At 36.4% G+C, this 18,769-nt stretch overlaps 1 protein-coding gene across 3 annotated transcripts in view; it reads right to left on the reverse strand.

Annotated features, from left to right (window-relative positions):
• The window catches only part of TRPC4 (transient receptor potential cation channel subfamily C member 4), a 262,688-nt gene that overhangs the window by 106,946 nt on the left and 136,973 nt on the right, over positions 1–18,769 (reverse strand). The window lies entirely within an intron of this gene.

An 18,769-nucleotide genomic window follows, 5' to 3' on the forward strand; every position in this document is an offset into this window, starting at 1 on the left:
AGAGAGAGGTGAAGGACCTCTACAAAGATAATTATGAAACCCTAAGAAAAGAAATAGCAGATGTTAGCAAATGGAAGACATATCATGGATGGGAAGAACCAACATTTTAAAAATGTCTATACTTCCCAAAATAATATAGATTCAATGCAATCTGCACTAAAATACCATCATCATACTTTCAGGATTTGGAAAAAATAATTCTTTGCTTTGTATGGAACCAGAAGAAAACCTGTATAGCCAAGTCAATTCTTAGTGATAAAAGACCCTACCAGACTTTCTGCTATACTGCAATGCTGTAGTGATCAAAACAGCATGGTATTGGAACAAAAACAGAGACATTGACATTTGGAACCAAATAAAAAATTGTAAGATAAAATTAACCTCATACAGCCACCTGATCTTTGAGAAACCAAGCAAGAACATACACTGGGGAAAAGAATTCTTATTCAATAAATGGTGCTGGGAGAACTGGATAACCACAAGTAAAAGACTAAAAGTGGACCCACAGCTCTCACCACTTTCAAAAATTGATTCAAGATGGATAAAAGATTTAAATCTAAGGCATGAAACAATAAAAACTGTGGAAGAAAGTGTAAGGAAAACACTTGAAGGTATCAGCCTGGGGAAAGATTTTATGAAGAAGACTTCAGTGGCATTTGGAACAACAAAAATAAACAAATCTGACTTAATCAAACTGAAAAGCTTCTGTATTGCTAAGAAAACAGCAACTAAAGCAAACAGACAACCTTCAGAATTGGAAAAGATATTTGCATATTATGAATTGAACAATAGCTTGACAACTAAGATCTATATACAACTCAGAATGGCCTACATCACAAAATCTCAAAGCTGCAGATGCTGGCCTGGATGTGGAGAGAAGGGAACACTTTTACACTGCTACTGGGATTGCAAACTAATACAACCTGGGAGGAAGTATGAAGCATCCTCAGAGAACTCAAATTTGACCTCCCATTTGATCCTGCAGTCTCATTACTAGGTTTCTACCCAGAAGAAAAAAAAAATCCTTTTATCATAAGGATATTTTCATTAGACTATTACCACAGCTCGATTTACAATCACAAAATGTAGAAATAGCCTAACCGCCCACCAACCCAGGAATGGATTAACAGACTGTGGTATATATATACCACAGAATACTATTCAGCACCATGTTGGCAGTTTCATACATGTTGACATAAATATGTGAACAAATTTTGTAATCTAAACTATTGACCTGCATGTTTTCTCCTTACCCCAAATCATTCCTTACATGTAGACTCAAAACTTTTCAGTATTTGGGTTACTGGTTGAGCAGACACCATAAAAAAAAATTCATAATAATCAGAATGTTATCCAACTGTATGTTGTTTACTTTATTGTAAATAATAGTGAACAGTGGTCAATAAATAGTTTTATATTCCTTTCCCCCCCCAAAAAAATGGAGATTTTATATCTTTTGTATTAACTGGGATGGAGGTAGAACACATTCTTCTTAATAAAGCATCATAAGAATGGAGTAGCAAGAATCTAATGAACTCAATTCTAATATGAAGGCAGTAGATGAGCTAATATAAGGGGGGTAGGAATGAGCAAGTGGAGAGAGGGTAGGAGTGTGGGGGGTGGAGGGTCAGTCATCACAGTGTATGGCACACCTCTTGGGGGCAGGACATAATTATAAGACAGACTTTAACAAATGCAATCAGTGTAACCTAATTCTTTGTACTTTCAATGAATCCTAAACAGAAAAAAAAAAAAAAAAAAAAAAAAAAAAAAAAAAAAAAAAAAAAACTAAATTAAACTTAACAGCTAGACCACAAAATGTAATAACTGAGGTCCACTCTGAAGCTCTGAGTTATTTAAAAAGGCTATATTCTGTATGTTTTATTGAAACAGATGATATCATATAAGATGTTAATTTTTTTGCCAAATGATTTTCATCCAAATTAATTACATTATAAACAAGAAATGTTGGCACTTACAATTATGCAATTTGGAATAGTGTATTATTAGTAGTACTTCTAGATCTATATTCTCCAATATCCCTGGATAACAGATTTTCTTGCATATTCACTCAATGCTTTTTCTAAAAATGGTTGGCCAACATTCTAAACACTCAATGCACACAATCAGCAAGCAGAAGCTTCAATATTCTACAGATGTGCCCTAGGATGGTGAGCATTTTTCCTTAACTACCTCTGGAGTCTAAGTATCATTCAGGGACAGATCATCAGTAGTATTCAATAGACCATGAAGAAATGATAAACATAAGTGAAAAACAGAATAGAATAAGATGGGAAAGTACATGGAAAGAGCAAAATTAAAATGGTTCATACAATAGTATCTGTCATATTTTAGTAGCTATCACTGCTACCCTGGCAACTAAACTTTATTCACATGGTCAACACTATGTGAATAATAATTTCAGCAACATTTGTTTGACCAAGTAAAAGTCAAACTGTATGAAATTAAAATAAAATCAATCAATAGTATTAAAATTATTTTATATAATTTAACATAAAATAACTAATTACTTAGTTCTTTCATTGAAAGAATTAAAAGCAAACTTATACTAAATAACTATACATTTGACATGTTTGCCTAATTATTATTTAAGTAGTAACTGCCTTCCTCTGTCCCAAAGGGAGCTTATTTACATTTTTTTGTCTTTCCCTGTGGCATTTACAGTATTATATTCATAGAAGGCACTGGACAAAAATTAAACACAAAGCTTTGTTATTTTCCCCTCAATAATAGTCATTTCTCAACATAAAATATCTTAGGAGGACTGGCATCAAATCATTATAAAAACGGATTGTTTTCCTTGAAGAAAAGAAAACATTAATTCCACAAATATTTATTGAGTTTACACTGTGTGTCAGTGCCATGTAGTTGCTGAATATAGCAAAATAAAAATTATGATTCCTGGCTCTAAGAGTCATAGTCTCCTGAAAGGAAAAGACCTAAAATAATTAATTATAATATCATGGGGTAAATATACATGTTCCAGATATAGAAGAGAGAGAACCAAGAAAAATGGGGAACTTTTTAACCACTGAGTCTTAACATCTTGAAGAAAAAGTAGGATCTAGTCAGAGGTAATTGTTGCATTTCAAGCTAATAAAACAATGAGGAAAAGCACAGAGGAACATACACAGAGCACAGCACAGGAGAGGGCACAGAGTATCTAGAATTGCTGAGCAGAAAATGGAAATTGGGAAAGTTCAAGAGGTGAAAACAGACAGAAAGTCAGGGTTCAGATACAATATATCCTATTAAGGGGTTTAGATTACAATTTTATAGGACACAAAAAGTAAGGAACAGAGAGGCAGGTCATAACAGAATATAGTAGTGTCAGTCCTAATAACCAAAAGATGGTAACAATTCAAATGTCTAATGATGGTTTCATTGATAAATGAAATATTATATATACATAGAATAGGATATTATTGGACCTTAAAAGGGAAGGAAATTTTGACACATCCTATAATATGGGTGACCTCTGGAGGCATACAGCTAAGTGAAATAAGCCAGCCACAAAGACAAACACTATAATTAATATTCTGCTTCTATAAAGTGCTTAGAGTACTCAAATTAATACAGAAAGAAAGTGGAATTCTGGCTACCAGAAGTTGGAGAAAGGGAGGATTGAAGAGGTGTTCAATGAGTACAGTGTTTCAGTCTGGAAAAATGAAAATGTTCTGGATATAGATGGTGGTGACAGTAGCACAGCAATATGGCTCTACTTAATAACAATGGTTAAGTGTCCATCTTTTTATAGCTGTATAGTATTCCATGGTGTACATATACCACAATTTGTTAATCCATTCATGGATCAATGAACACTTGGGCTGCTTCCATGACCTGGCAATTATTAATTGGGCTGCAATAAACATTCTGGTCCAAATGTCTGTTGTAAAATGATTTTTGATCATGTTTACCTGGATGGAGCTGGAACATGTTCTTCTTACAAAATAATGGGGAAAAAAAAGTATCAAATGTGTTCAATACTACTATGAAATCAGTATATAATCACCTACACATTTATAGGAATGGTAAAACATAACTATAGTTCAGAAAGAAGGAAGGAAGGGGAAGGAGAAGGGAGATGGGAGTCCAGGATGAAGGAGGGTATTTGGGTGGATCTAACCTAATGTATAAATTGCAATGATACATTTCTAAACTATTAAGGATAGAGTATGAATGTCTTACCAAAAGAAATAAGTAAGTGAGGAAATGGTTATGTTAATCAGTTAGATGTAAGCATTCCACATTGTATATCAAATCAGCACATTGTATCTCATAAATGCATTAATTTACACAGTTATGATTTAATAAAGAATTAAAAAAACAAAAAGAATGGTTAAGATGATCAGTTTTACATTAAGTATATTTTGCCACAATACAAATAGTACTTTAATTACATTTTAATAGGAGCATTTTAATGTCAGAAACATTCGTGAGCTCATTAACTTGGAGTGGAGTGAATTTTAATGGGATACATTGGAGAGCTAGGGAAAGTAGGTGACACATACTAGTTCAAGACACTCTCAAACAAAGAAGGAAATAATTTGGGAAACATTTAGAAAATATAATTGGCAATATGGTTGACAGGCTTTGGTGATTGACAAAAGCCTTTTAAAATCTATTCTTCAAAATGTCATGGCTTTAAAAACAATAATTTATGAGTATAATATCTCAAAATCATGCTGATTAGGAATGGGGGCATGGCTCAGCTGTTTGGTTCTTCTGTTCCACATGGCATCAACTGAGATCACTGAGTAGTTTCCAGCTAGAAGATGGCTTGGAGTGAAGGTGAGTGGGAAGAGGATCCAAGATGACCTCCCTACAAGTCTTACCTTTAAAGGGAAGGGTTAGAAGGCTAGGTTCAGGGGGATTATCAACAGGAGTGCTTAGCCATTGCCTCTCAGCCTGGTGGTTTCAGGGTAGTCACAATTTTTACATAGCAGTTCAAGCTTCCCCAAAAGCTGAGGAATAAAGTCACTTCTGCTGCATTCTATTGGCTGGGAAATAACCCAAACAAGACCTTTAAGAGAACAGTAATTAGAAAACTCCTCTCACTTTCCAGCCCATCAAGATTTGGGAGTCAATGGATTTAAAATAATTAAAGATGACTCTCAGGTTTTTAACATGAGTAGTTAAGAGTGCCTTCCACTTTAATAGAGATGACAGAAGAAGGATCAGGCTTACACTGAAAGAAAATGAGGTCATCTTTGGATTACAGGAGTTTGAAAAAATAGTTTAAAAATATATTGGATTATATATTTAAATCATGATCAAATATTATAACATTTCATAAAATTCAAGTTCCATGGGATTGCTGATTGCAGGTCTGTATGACTTAGTCTTTGTTTTTTTCTCTAATCTTAGTTGCTCCATTCTAATTTATAATTACTTATTTAGTACCTACTATGTTCTAAGCATAGTTCTAGGCATTGGAATAGCACTAACACTCAAATCAGATAAGATGACTCAGATAAGATAACTTAGATACAGAAAAAGAAAGATAAATACACACAATTATTTTGGATTTTGACAACAGACACAAAGACAATAAAACTATAATGTAGAAGGGAATGACTAAGAACAAAGGGTATGGGAGTAGAATCCTAATTAGGTTATTCTCATCTTTGTAAAGAAGGTCATAATACGTGCTGTGACCCAGTAAAGGAGCCATCCACACATGCCCAAGAGACAGAAAGTGAGAGCAGAGGCTCAGAGGTGGGACTGAGGACAAAAAAAGATGACCGAAGTCATCTTTCATGTTTCATGCTTTTTTGCCTCAAAATTTTTTTGCCCATGGAAATTCACTGAAGGCAATTTCTTTTTTCCAGAAAGCCTCCCATGTAAAACTCAGACAAAGATAGAAGTCATTTTTCCTGACTTCAAGAGGGTAGATCTTGGACTTTTCATTTTATTATCTAAGAAAGAGTAAAACTCCAAGTTCTAGGAAACTTCTGGAAGAAATCCAAACCTGGCCTAGGGGTTGCTGTCTTCTAATTTTGCTGTTCTCAGTCTTTGGCACAGAAAAGACATCCTGTAAGCGTTTGTGGAATTGCACCTGAAAAGAGTGAGCATCTCTGTAGCTACATAGCCCTTGACTAGACTTCCTAATCCCTTTTTAGCAGATTCCTCATGTGCTTTGTCTTAGTAGCTGCCAGAAAGATTTCTATCCCACTGCTTAAAGAGAATCAGATGTTTGAGATGATAGATATGCTATTTACCTTGATCAGATCACTGTAAAAAACAAACAAACAAACAAAAAACTATATCTATATCTCTATATATCTTACTCTATATATATCTTAAAAACTATATCTATCTCTCTATATATCTTACTATGTACCCCAGGAGTAGAGGTTCTAGGCCACATATCCTGCAGTTGTCTGTCCCTGTGCTTAAAGAATGCCATGAAGAAAAACAAAAGCATCCACCATTTAACACTGAATAAGTGCTGGGGGTAGGGAGTGGCTTATAAACATCAAGGGGATCTGACAACTTTGCAGATCAAAGCAAAGAGAGAATTATGGAGGATGAAGCCCTTAATTTAGTCTTTCTGTGTCTGGTATGTTCTCTAACACTGAAAGAGAAAGGGAACAGAGTGAAATGCAAAAAATAAAATACAATCTGTTTTTCCATGTTCAATGCAACCTAGAATCTATCTATGAAAATGTAACTGAAGAATTCAGCTTCAGAATAACAAACAACCAAATTATTATCATTATTGTTTATTTCAGATCAAGAGAGGGTGCAAAGGATTAGGTTACAATGTTGGCATTTGTTAGGTAAAGTGCCTGTTATACTTGTGTCCCGTACACAGAAGTTGTGCCATGTACCCTGACATTGTGCCCATTAGGTGGGAGCACACCAATCCTCTTCCCTCCTATTTCCCCACTTCTACTACCTTTCCCCTCCCATGGAAATGGATTGAGTTTTTCTCTTATGTGGGCATGTATTAGTTCATCTACTGGCTTCATATTAGTATTGAGTACATTGGATACTTGCTTTTCCATTCTTGTGATATTTTACTTTTAAAGATGTGTTTCAAATCCATCCAGGTTAAGAAAAAAGATGTAAAGTCACCTTTTTAATCGCTGAATAGTATTCCATGGAATACATAACCACAGCTTGTTAATCCATTCCTGGGTTGATGGCCTTGAGTTGCTTCCCCATATTGGTGACTTTAAATTGAGCTGCTATAAACAATCTAGTGGAAATGTTCTTATGATAAAATGATTTTTTGGCATTCTTTGAGGATACTCTGCACTTCTTTTCAAAGAGGCTGCATTAGTTGGCAGTCCTACCAACAGTGTAAGTTTTCCCTTCTCTCCACATCTACACCAGCATCTGCAGCTTTTGAACATTGTGATTGGGCCTAGTCTCAGGGTGGTTTTGATTTGCATTTCTCTGATGATTAAGGATGACAAGCTTTTTCTTTTCATGTTTCATACCCATCTTTCTGTCCTCTTCAGAGAAAATTCTGTTTATATCTCTTTCCCAGTGATAGATGGGATTGTTTGCTCTTTTTTGTTGATTAAGTTCTCTGCAGATTCTAATTATCAACCCTTAGTCAGATTTGTAAAATACAAATATCTTTTCCCATTCAAAAGGTTTTATGTTTGCTTCAATTGTTGTGTCCTTAGCTATGCAAAAGCTTTTCAGCTTAACTAAGTCCCATTTGTTTATTTTTGTTATTGTGATTGCCACTGAAATCTTCTTCATAAAATCTTTCACCAGGTTGACATCATTAAGAGTTTTCTCATGCTTTGTTCTACAATTTTTATCATTTCATATTTTAGATTTAAATCTTTTATCTATCTTGAGTCAATTTTTGTAAGTGGTGAAAGATGCATGTCCAGGTTCAGTCTTACATGTGGTTATCCAGTTCTTGCAGCACCATTTATTGAACAGGGATTCTTTACCCCAGTGTATGCTTCTGTTTGGTTTGTTGAAGATCAGATGACAATAGGAGCCTGGTTTCATCTCCAGGTTTTCTATTCTGTTTCACATGTCTATGTCTCTATTTTTGTGCCAATTCCATACTGTTTGATCACTGTTTTGACTTGTAACATAAACTGAAGTCTGGTAGGGTTATGTCATTGGCTTTGTTTTCATTACTAAAAATTACATTGGTTATAGGGTTTTATTTTTCTTGTTCCATAGAAATCAAAAAATTATTTTTTTCCAGTTCTTCAAAGTATGATGTTGGCATTTTAGTGGGGGATTGAATTGAATCTATATATTGCTTTGGCTAGTTTAGACATTTTAGCAACATTGATTATTCCCAGCCAAGAGCATGCTATGTTCTTCTATTTGTTAACGTCTTCTGTTATTTCTTTTCTTAGGTTTTCATAATTCTCTCTGTAGAGGTCCTTAACATCCTTTTTTAGGTTTATTATCAGGTATTTAATTTTCTTTGAACTACTATGAAGGGTATTACATTTTTGGTTTGCTTCTCAACTTAGCTGCTATTGGTGTATACCAAGGCTAAAGATTTGCAAACCTAGATTTTGTTCACTGAGATGTTACTATATTTCTTGATCACATCTAGAAGTCTTGGGGTTGAGTCTCTGGGGTTTTCTAAATATAAGATAAAATCATCAGCAGAAGCAAGATTTTGACCTACTCATCTCTCATTTGGATGCCCTTGATATTCTTCTCTTGCCTGATAGCATTGGCTGCAACTTCCAGATCTATATTGAATAGTAGCAATTACAGTGGACATCCTTATCTGGTTCAGTTGTAAGTGGAAAAGCTTACTCTGTTTTACTCTATTCAGTATGATATTGGCTGTAGGTTTATTATAGATGGCTTCAATCAGTTTATGAAATGTGACATCTATGCCTATGATGTTAAGAATTGTTGTTAGAAAAGGATGCTGAATTTTGTTGAAAGCTTTTCCCACATCTATTGAGAGGATCATATGGTCTTTCTTTTTGCTTCTATTTATGTGGTGAATTGCATTTATGGATTTGTGTATGTTAAACTTATCTTGTATCCCCGGGAAAAAGCCTACTTGATCATGGTGTATAACTTTTTTAAATGTGTAACTGTAATATATTTGCTAGGATTTTACTGACAATGTTTGCATCAATATTCATTAGTGAAATTTGTCCTGGAGATGCTCTGTGGGCTTTGAGGTGAACTGGGGTTTGATATCCCTCTAAAAGCAGTGCGTCATAGTCTTTGGTGATGCTTGGGAAATTTTCATTTGTCATATCCTCCAGTTGAGTTTCCATTCCTTTGGGTCATTTTTCTTCCCCTTCAGGGATACCTATGTTTGAATGCTTCATGAAGTTCCATAATTTTCTAAGCAATTGCTATGCTTTTAATGCTCTTCTTTGTTGCCTTTTTAAATGCCTGAGTTAGCTCAAGAGCCTTATCTTCTAGCTGTGATAGTTTTTCTTCTCCATGGTCTAATCAGTTATTGATATTTTCTACTGCATTTTTAAGTTTTCTAAATGACTCCTTCAATTCCTTAACCTCTGATATTTATATCCTTTCTATTTGTATCATGTCTTTCATTCATTTTCGGGGGTCATTTTTTGGGTTTCCTTCTTTTGGTGATTTTCCATTTTCCCTTCAATTCTCTTCATTGTTTTTTGCCAACATAGCCTAAATTCCCTTTCTGTCACTTTCATAAATTCTTTATAAGGGTTATCCTCTGTGGTAGCTACCTCATGATCCCTTGGGTGGGTTGATCTGTTCTGGTTTTTAATGTTTCCAGAATTTTTTTGTTGTTGTTCCTCTCGCATGTTTGTGTGTGTGTGTGTGTGTTTTCTTGTTCACTTCTTTCTTCTCCTTTTTCCTATCACTTCTGCCTTCTCTTTAAATTTCCTTGTTTTTGTGCTTAGGTGTTGAAGTGTCCTTTAGGTATAGGACCAAATTAAAGAGAAGGGTAAAAGGATGAAGGGAGAAAACAAAAAGAGAAAATAAGATGGATAAAGAAAACAATTAAAAATAGGAGGGAAGAATAGAAAGAGATAGACAAGAGGAGTAGTGGTCTTTGGAAAAGTGCTTAGTCCTGTAATAGTAGGACTCTGGGCTGTTTGGTGTGGTGGGTCCCTCAAAGTCAGGAGTTCCTCACCACACAGAAACAAAGGCCCCCCCTCCACCAAATATAGAAGAAAATCAGCAGTGTGTCATGTGGGGAGCTACCAATACAGTCCTTCAAAATACCAAAGCTGGAAGTCTCTCCTAGGCTAGGGCCTCAGAGCATCCTTGAGCCAGGCCAATGCTTTGACAGCTCATCCCAGGCCTCAGATTGAGGTTCTATCCTATAAATATTATACAGAATGAAATGGAACAGAACAGACCAGAAAAAAAAATAATAGCAATGATAAGAACAGATAAAGAAAATTAAAAATAACATTATATAAAATGTAAAATAAAGAGGGAGAACTTAGTTGTTGTTTGAGAAATATTTGAGGGAAAGGTGAGAAAAGTAGAAAAATCTCTACAAAAACAAAGAATAAAGGAGAGATATAGAAAAGAAAGGAAAAACAAATGGCAGAAAACTGTGCCATAAATGGAACCCTTAACATTGAAGTAAATACGAAAAAATATATATGACAAAATAAATATTTAAAGCCTAGAAAAAAAATTTATAAATAAATAAATTGCAATATATTGCCTGGACATCAGATGGTGCTCTGAGAAGTTAGGAAAAAAAGAGAAAAAAAAGATGTATAATGTAATATATTTCCTAGACACCAGGTGACACTCCAGACTTAGAAGCTGCAAAATATGCACACTAATTCTACTATATAAGATGGGTGCTAGAAGGCAGTATGTAGTTGCCAAGGAGACCTTGTCTGGTCTTCCTGATCCACTTACCCTCAATTAGAACTTGGTCACTTTTCTAGCATTCAATCCCTACAGGCTTTGGAGCCAGAATCTCTCACCACACTTCTTGACCTTCCAATTGGCCACAAAGGGGGTTACCCCATGGTGCAGCACCTTCCAAGTCACTTCAAGTGTGGTTGCTGGAGCTCAGCAGATGTACCAGAGATGGCCACAGGCTGGGGCCCTGACTTGTGGCCTTCCCACAATGGTGGTGCACTGTTAACAGCAAAACTGATTGGATTCAACCCCACCCAGTGGTTCAATCTCACGTGCCAGGCACCCTCCCAGTTCACCCAGTCACTTAAGCCCTCCTGTGGCACCTCCCATGCAGTACAGGCATTTGCTATCTCTAGCCCTCTGCCAGAAAGCTCACCAGCCTCTGCACACACGTAGGCACTGGCCTTCTATGCTGGTTTTCAACTGCTCCTGACTTCCTTGGCTCTTGGTTTCCCCTGCTGTCTCACTGTGCTCCTGGAGTGATGTTTTGGGCAGGATATTCCAGCCAGAGTCCTTTCTCCCAAATCTCACCACACATGGGTGCTGAGGAGATAACCTCTAGTCTGCTATCTTGCTCCCATTTTCACAAATTACCATATTATAGCGCAGGCATTATTGCCAATCCTAGAGAGTTTTACTGTATATTTTGTTTCTAATAATTCAAGTGTAAAATAATTACTCACTATTGGGGTGACACCTGTGGTGCAGTGGGTAGGGCACTGGCCCCATATACTGAGGGTGGCAGGTTTGAACCTGGTCCTGGCCAAACTGCAACAACAAAAAAAATAGCTTGGTGTTGTGGTGGGCGCCTATAGTCCCAGTTATTCAGGAGGCTGAGGCAAGAGTATCGCCTAAGCCCAGGAGTTGGAGTTGCTGTGAACTGTGATGCCACCGCACTCTACCAAGGGTGATAAAGTGGAACTGTCTCTAAAAAATAAATAGGTCAGCACCTGTGGCTCAAATTAGTAGGGTGCCAGCCCCGTATGCCAGAGGTGGCAGGTTCAAACCCAGTCCCGACCAAAAACTGCAAATAAATAAATAAATAAATAATAATAATAATAATTATTCACTATTTAGAAATATCGTGAATATACTAATATTATCAAAGGAAAATAAAGATGAGAAATAAATTAAAATGTCCTTCCCACATATATAATTTATAAGGAAGCTGATGCAGGAGTTTATATCATAAAACCACCAAAAGTTTCTTGAGAATTTTAAGTTTCTGCTTCACAAAATTCCAAAAGGCAACTCATTGGTCTTCAGTGTTGTTGTTGTTGTTGTTTTTAAGAAACACGTGGGATGCTATACAGCTGTTGTGTCCATAATTTCAAAAACTTAAAATATGGGTCCCTAAGAAATGGTCTAAGAGCAAATGATTCTGAAATGTATATATGAACATCTGTGCAAAAGAAACAAGAAATATTTGAATGATCATTTGATACCAATGATGGTCTTCACCACTGATAAACTAAACAATAATATCTAAATAATGGAAATCAGATCTTGTTGGTAGACTTAGCTTGTTAATCATCATAAAATCAGAATTACAGGTTATATATAGATAAGCAATTTACTTGAGCACCAAGAAACATATTCAATACACAAAGAATTCCTCAAAGGTATTAGCCTAATGTTTTTAGTTTATGTTTAACAAATGGAAAACTGAATCAGAAAGAGTTGCTTATCCTGTATGTCTACACATTTTTGTATGTGAAGAGAAAGGTACATCTCCTTAAAAATAAATTGCTTAATCCTTTTTGTATTTGTCAGTATCAAAATGCTATATTTTATATCTAAAGTTCAGATTTGTTAGTTTACATTGTGTAAGACATAAATTTGTCATTTTTTCCATTAAAAAATTTCAAAATATTAAGGAGGTACAAATGATTTAACTATATAGAAACCTTTTGCAATGGTTAAGTTTGGGCATTTAGTGTGCCTATTGCCTGTATGGTGTTCATTGCATCCAGCAGGTATGTTTTTACCCCTACTTCCCCACTCCTCCCTTCTTGATTCCCTATGGCCTTTACATCTCATTATGCCCTTTTCAGTTTAAAAGGATAAATTTACACAATGTTTTGGACATATACAATTTCAAATTTAACCACGGAACAAAAGAAACCCACTTTCAGACATGGATTAAGAGAAAGCATTACATGTTACTTAATTAGTTGTGAAAAACTTATGGGAATTGAATTCCAAGCTCTAGAAACCTAGTGTTAAATTAAATACTGAGTGACCTCTCACTGTTCCTTCAACCAAGCTGACAAGTCCTAACAGGCATTTGCTTCACATGTTACACTGTGGCAGGCACTGAATGTGTGGTCCCTGGGAAGGGGCTGGTGGAGCTTAGGGCATCTGCAGCCCCTGTTGTCTGTCTAGCAGCGGCAGGTGTGGGTGTGTGAGGAGAAGATGGAGACAGGGGCTCAGCAATGGGCCAGTGAGCGTGTTCTGTAGAACACTAGGAGAGAAAAGTCAGTGAGAGGGATGCTGCTTTTTATCTCATTTACAGATCTCACAATGGGAAGATGAGGTACAGTAGTCAGGTTTAAAGGGCATACACAATCGGTGCCTAAAATGTTATTTTAAAATGTATTTCAGATGAACAAATTCTGCTACACGATGTAAGGTGGTTTTGAAAGGCTATAGTGGGAAGAGTTAGATTCTGGACATTAGGGGCTAAAATAAAATGTACACACTATACTTAGTGTGACAATGTGTATCTTACCATAGCGGTTAGGATACTGATCATACCAATAGACTGCTGTGGTATTCAAGAGTGTGATGCAGCCCCTGATGGACAGGTGAACACTTACAACAAATGTGAAATGTTAAATGATGGAGCCAGCCCTTTCTACAGCATAATAGATAGCAGAATGATGCATAGCATTTTCTTCATGTGCTTAGCCTTTTATATTGGGGGTCCATGAAGAGATACACAAAAACAATGCTGATAACTGATAATAATAGATAGCTACTCTTAAATGAGCAAATAATCCAGGAAATACACTAAGCTCTGGACGTGTATTGTTTATGTTTCATCTTCTCAAAGAACCCACATTAGAAATGAGAAAACAGTAATGCAAAAAGATCATCTGTCCAACATCACATCCTTGGTTAGGAGCAGAAAAGGGAGTTATAGCCACATTCATAGGCCTTAACTTTTAATGCAATATTTTATTTGAACCACATCAGATCAGTTACTTGATACCAATAAAACAATATTTTTTCAATAGTTCTTATGTGCTTAGATGATGAGAAATTTACATGGAAGAAGGAATGACTGTAGTATGTGTGCTAGGGAGAGAGAGATTTTATTTCTCTGTGCTCTCAGGCAGATCATCACAGGACAGGGAAAATATTAATATTAACACAGGAGCCCTTCCCTTCCACAGCCTACATGGAACCACCAGAAATTCCCTGCTGGTCTTTCCATTTCCTAAGTTGACCGCACTCTTTAAATAGTATATTGTTTTCCTACCCAATTCTCTTGTTTTGCAAGTAGGAGAAGTAACTGAAAGCTCTTGAGAATCCTGAGAAATGAACAGGACACTCACTGGGAGAGAAGGAGGCCTCTGGTTCTGGACAGCTGTAATAGGTTAAGGAACTGGCAGGGCAGATAATGCGGGAGGAGAAAGAGATGGGGAATACTTGGAAGAAATTCTGTGGATGCCGTGAATGCAAGGACTTACTGAAGACGAATTTCAGTATGTGGTGCGGAGATTGGGACTATTTTAAAAAGATGTCCAGGTGTTTTGATGACCAGCCACATTTAGGAGCCACTGTCTTCTCTGTTTGAGAAAGTCAAAGAAGTACACGAAGCTTTAACTCATAAATTAAACCTTAACAAACAATTGTAGGCAGTGCTCAACCTCACCTGCACATTATAATCATCTCAGCGATGATTAATTAGAAAACTTAAATAGAAATAAAAAGTGATATTTTTAAAAGCCACAACTATTCTAGGTGTTTTTATTTCACAATTCTGAATATGGGACCCAAGCAGCAACCTTTTTTTTTTTTTCTTTTTGAGACAGAGTCTCACTATGTCACCCTTGGTAGAGTGCTGTGGAGTCATAGCTCACAGCAAACTCCAACTCTTGGGCTCAAGTGATGCTCTTGTCTCAGCCTCCCTGGTACCTGGGACTATAGGTGCCCACCACAACGCCTGGCTATACTTGTCATTGTTTGGCAGGCTCGGGCTGGATTTGAACCCGCCAGCTTTGGTGTATGTGGCTGGCGCCCTAGCCACTGAGCTACAGGCATTGAGCCTATAGAGGATTTTTTTTTTAACTTTAATTTCAAAAGCTATAAAGGAATTGAATTGTAATGTTTTCATATGAAATAACGTATTTTGTTGCTTCTTATTATCATTCAACATCTAGGCTACCTTGTTTTGGGATTAGTTACCTCACAATGTTGTCAACCATATATAATGGACACTGGGTAAGGTCTTTGCTATAAAAAATATGTAAAGAGCACATCAAGCTCCCAAGACACACCCAGTGATCTTAAAAATATTAGGCAGGAAAGACAGCATGGAAGTAATTTTAACTGCTTAAGTTCTACATCTGCAAAAATCATTCATGCCAGGAACCAAGGGATGAGTTCCGAGTCAGAGGCGTGTCTTCCCTTCCCAGCACCTCACCTTTTCCTAATGATCAGGTCAGAGGGAAGGAGTGCAGGGTTCTGTTTTTTTCCAGATTCCTTTGATATTATTCATTTCAATGAGGGACACTAGGATGGGGATGTTGGTTTCTGCCTTTCTCAAGGACTTCCCTCTGTCATCTCAGAATGAGAATAAAATGATTATTGTTTGACACACATACAAATAAAGTAAAAATGGGGTAAGAAAGAGAGGGAAAGGAGGTTCTCTACCTTATGCAGAAATCAAGAGCTCCATCACAATGTGATAACAAAAAAAGCTTCATCCTAAAGGTAAGGCTTTCATCGCAGGAAGCCGAGTAATGAACTGATTGTGCCCAGCTGGGCAAGGCTCACAGCTTTAGTTCTCTCAGGTTTACCAGATGCCACCAGGATGATGTCCAGGTGAGGGCACTGCAGGGTGGTAGTTAAAGCAAAGCTTTTGAAGTCAAGATCTGGATTTGCATCCCGGTCCCAGCACTTGACAGAGCAACACTGCACATTATTTAGCTCTCTGTGACTCAAGACTGTTCACAGAAGAAAACAAACAGCTTATATGTCAGAGGTTTATTTGAAGGTTTACTTACATAAACTGTGTTAACAAGCCAGTCCCTAATACGTACTGATTTGAATGCTACATGATGCATGATGCCCATTATAGCAGTAGATACATATCAATGACACTGGAACATCATCAGTCCAGAAGGAACAGAAACAAGAACATTCTTATTTCTATGCCTGCTTCTTAGAAAAAAATGTAAAATAAAAATGTTAAAGTAGCTATGATATGCAGTTAATGCAGGCCTTTCTCTTTGGATGATATTAAAGAAATATCAGAACAAATCTCCTGTCAAATCATGGAGACATAAATTGTTTTAATGTTTGAATTCCTAAGAAAGGTATTATTGGAGATTAACCTAAACACTGCAATACAATCAGGCAAAGAAACATGCAGAGAACTATCCAGAACTAAGGGAGTCTAAGGGAGTGTGTAACTTCCTTCACCACTGAGCACCTTCTGTATGCCAGGTGCTGGGGGATGGCTGGTGAAGAAAATGGATATGTTCCCGACACACCGCCTGAGGCGAGGGGGGCAGTGTGGTAACACAACACTGCACAGAGTGTGTACGAGGAGGGCGTTTATCCCACAGAGTCATGCCACAGAATGCTGCCAGGGTGAGGCGAGACAGGAGAAGACCCTTACAGAGTGAGCAGGACTGGGGCAGCACCTGTGGCTCAAAGGAGTAGGGTGCCGACCCCATATACCAAAGGTGGCGGGTTCAAACCGGCCCCAGCCAAAAAAAAAAAAAAAAAGAGAGAGTGAGAAGGTTAATGTGGCATCATTCCATAGCTTGAAAGATGGACCAAAGACAAACCTCAAAGTTGTTTAGACTAAACCAACCAAGAAGAGACTTGTGGTAAAAAGATAGAAGGCAAGACATTTATACTAAAGCAGAGTTTTATCTAAGACACTTGATTTTATTACAAAATCTTGTCCAATATTTTAAAGTCAATTTCTGAATAATTTAGAGAGATATGTTTTTAAAATACAAACATGATTTTATGATTTCAAAGAACATGTGTTAGAGTTAAATCTTATTCTTGATTTTTTTAATAATGCTGTCACCTATTCAATGTTACCTTGCTTTGGGAAAATTGCCAGCAGAAGGGAAATAGGCTCTTTGATAGCAAATGAAAGATACTCCAGAACACTGTGTAAGAATTTTGTTTTAATTTTCTTCTCCATTGAAATAACAAAACATAAGAGAAAAAAATGCAAATGTAATGTGTTTAAAAATATCTTTTAAAGGTATTACTAATTCTTATTATCTTATTACATATTCTTTTAACCATCTTTTATCTTGCTATATTATCTGTTCTATCACCCTCCCATCCAAAATTTCATGTTAGCAAAAAGCAAAAACAGCCTGAAAGAAGTGTCAGAAATGATCAAATGCCTTCACTGCTTTGCTTATGACATACCTAACTAGGGACTAGATTTGTGGCTTTTTGTTCAATAGGCTTTAACACTGAAGTCACTTTGTATATTCATTAAAAATACAAAAGAACATAAGCAAGGAAGAAAATGTTCAGTAGAGAGGAACGGTTTGTTAAGGAACAGAACAGAAAACAATGCACTGTATACTTGATGTGTTATTATCCTTTCTAATAGACTATACACTCTATAAAAGCAGACAGATGTGACCAAGGCATCTCAAGTTTCCCAGGCATTGCCCAGAATGTGTTCCATGAAACCTGTGTTGAAAGAGTCAATAAATAAAGAAATGAATAAAGGACAAAAGTATACAAAAATTATTTGTAGGTAAAAATATAAACCTATGTAAATAAGCAAGAAATGCATGTAAAGATTCCTACCTGGGACAGCACGGTGACAATTTGGCAGCTTGAATTAATGAAATGTCATTTTTAGCATTTGGCTATGTGGAGTATGGTAAAGGAGCTTATGAGTATTTTGTTCCTGGGCCATCGCAAAAGTCATTGTGGCCAAGGACAAAGTTAAATCAGTTATGATGTCAGGACCAAAAATCAGTGTAGGTGAAAATAAAGCTGATTTGATTCACTGGCTGCAGAGAACAAAAAGTGGGACAAGTGAGCAGAACAGGTTGCTTCTGCAAGGTTTGTTTAATTTCATGAATTGGACATTCGGTAGCATAAGAAGAATTGGTCCCCATGTTTTAAGCCATATCAATATATTACCACTCATGTTGTTAAGTCTAAAGTATACAATGACTTTTCATTTTCATATTTAGTATTTTTAAAATCTTTACTCATGTGAAAATTTTCACCCATATGCCTTAAAATTATTATATTAAAATTGTTCTAGTTCCCTTAAAATATTAGTGGAGATAGAGAATAGAAGGATGGATACCAGAGGCAGGAAAGTGCAGCGGGGATAGACAGACGGAGAGGGGATGGTTAATGGGTACAAACATATACTCGGCTGTATTTGATAGCACAAGAGGACAACTATAGTTAATAATTTATTATGTATTTCAAAATAAATTCTTTGGGAGTAGAATTAGATGTTCCTAACATAAAAAAATGATAAGTTCTTGATATTGTGGATACCCTATGATCATGCATGTTGTATGCTTATACCAAAAATAAATAATAAAATATTAGATCCCTGAGTCAAAACACTAGACCACAAGAAAATGAGTTCATACTTGCACTGCAAACTCAGGCTCATTCCTGCAAATATGACTCTGGAGTCAGAGAGAACTACACAAAAGCAGCCGTC

This window comes from Otolemur garnettii, unplaced genomic scaffold (assembly GCF_000181295.1).
Source record: "Otolemur garnettii isolate 467f Iridium unplaced genomic scaffold, OtoGar3 scaffold00154, whole genome shotgun sequence".
Classification (NCBI taxonomy): Eukaryota; Metazoa; Chordata; class Mammalia; order Primates; family Galagidae; genus Otolemur; species Otolemur garnettii.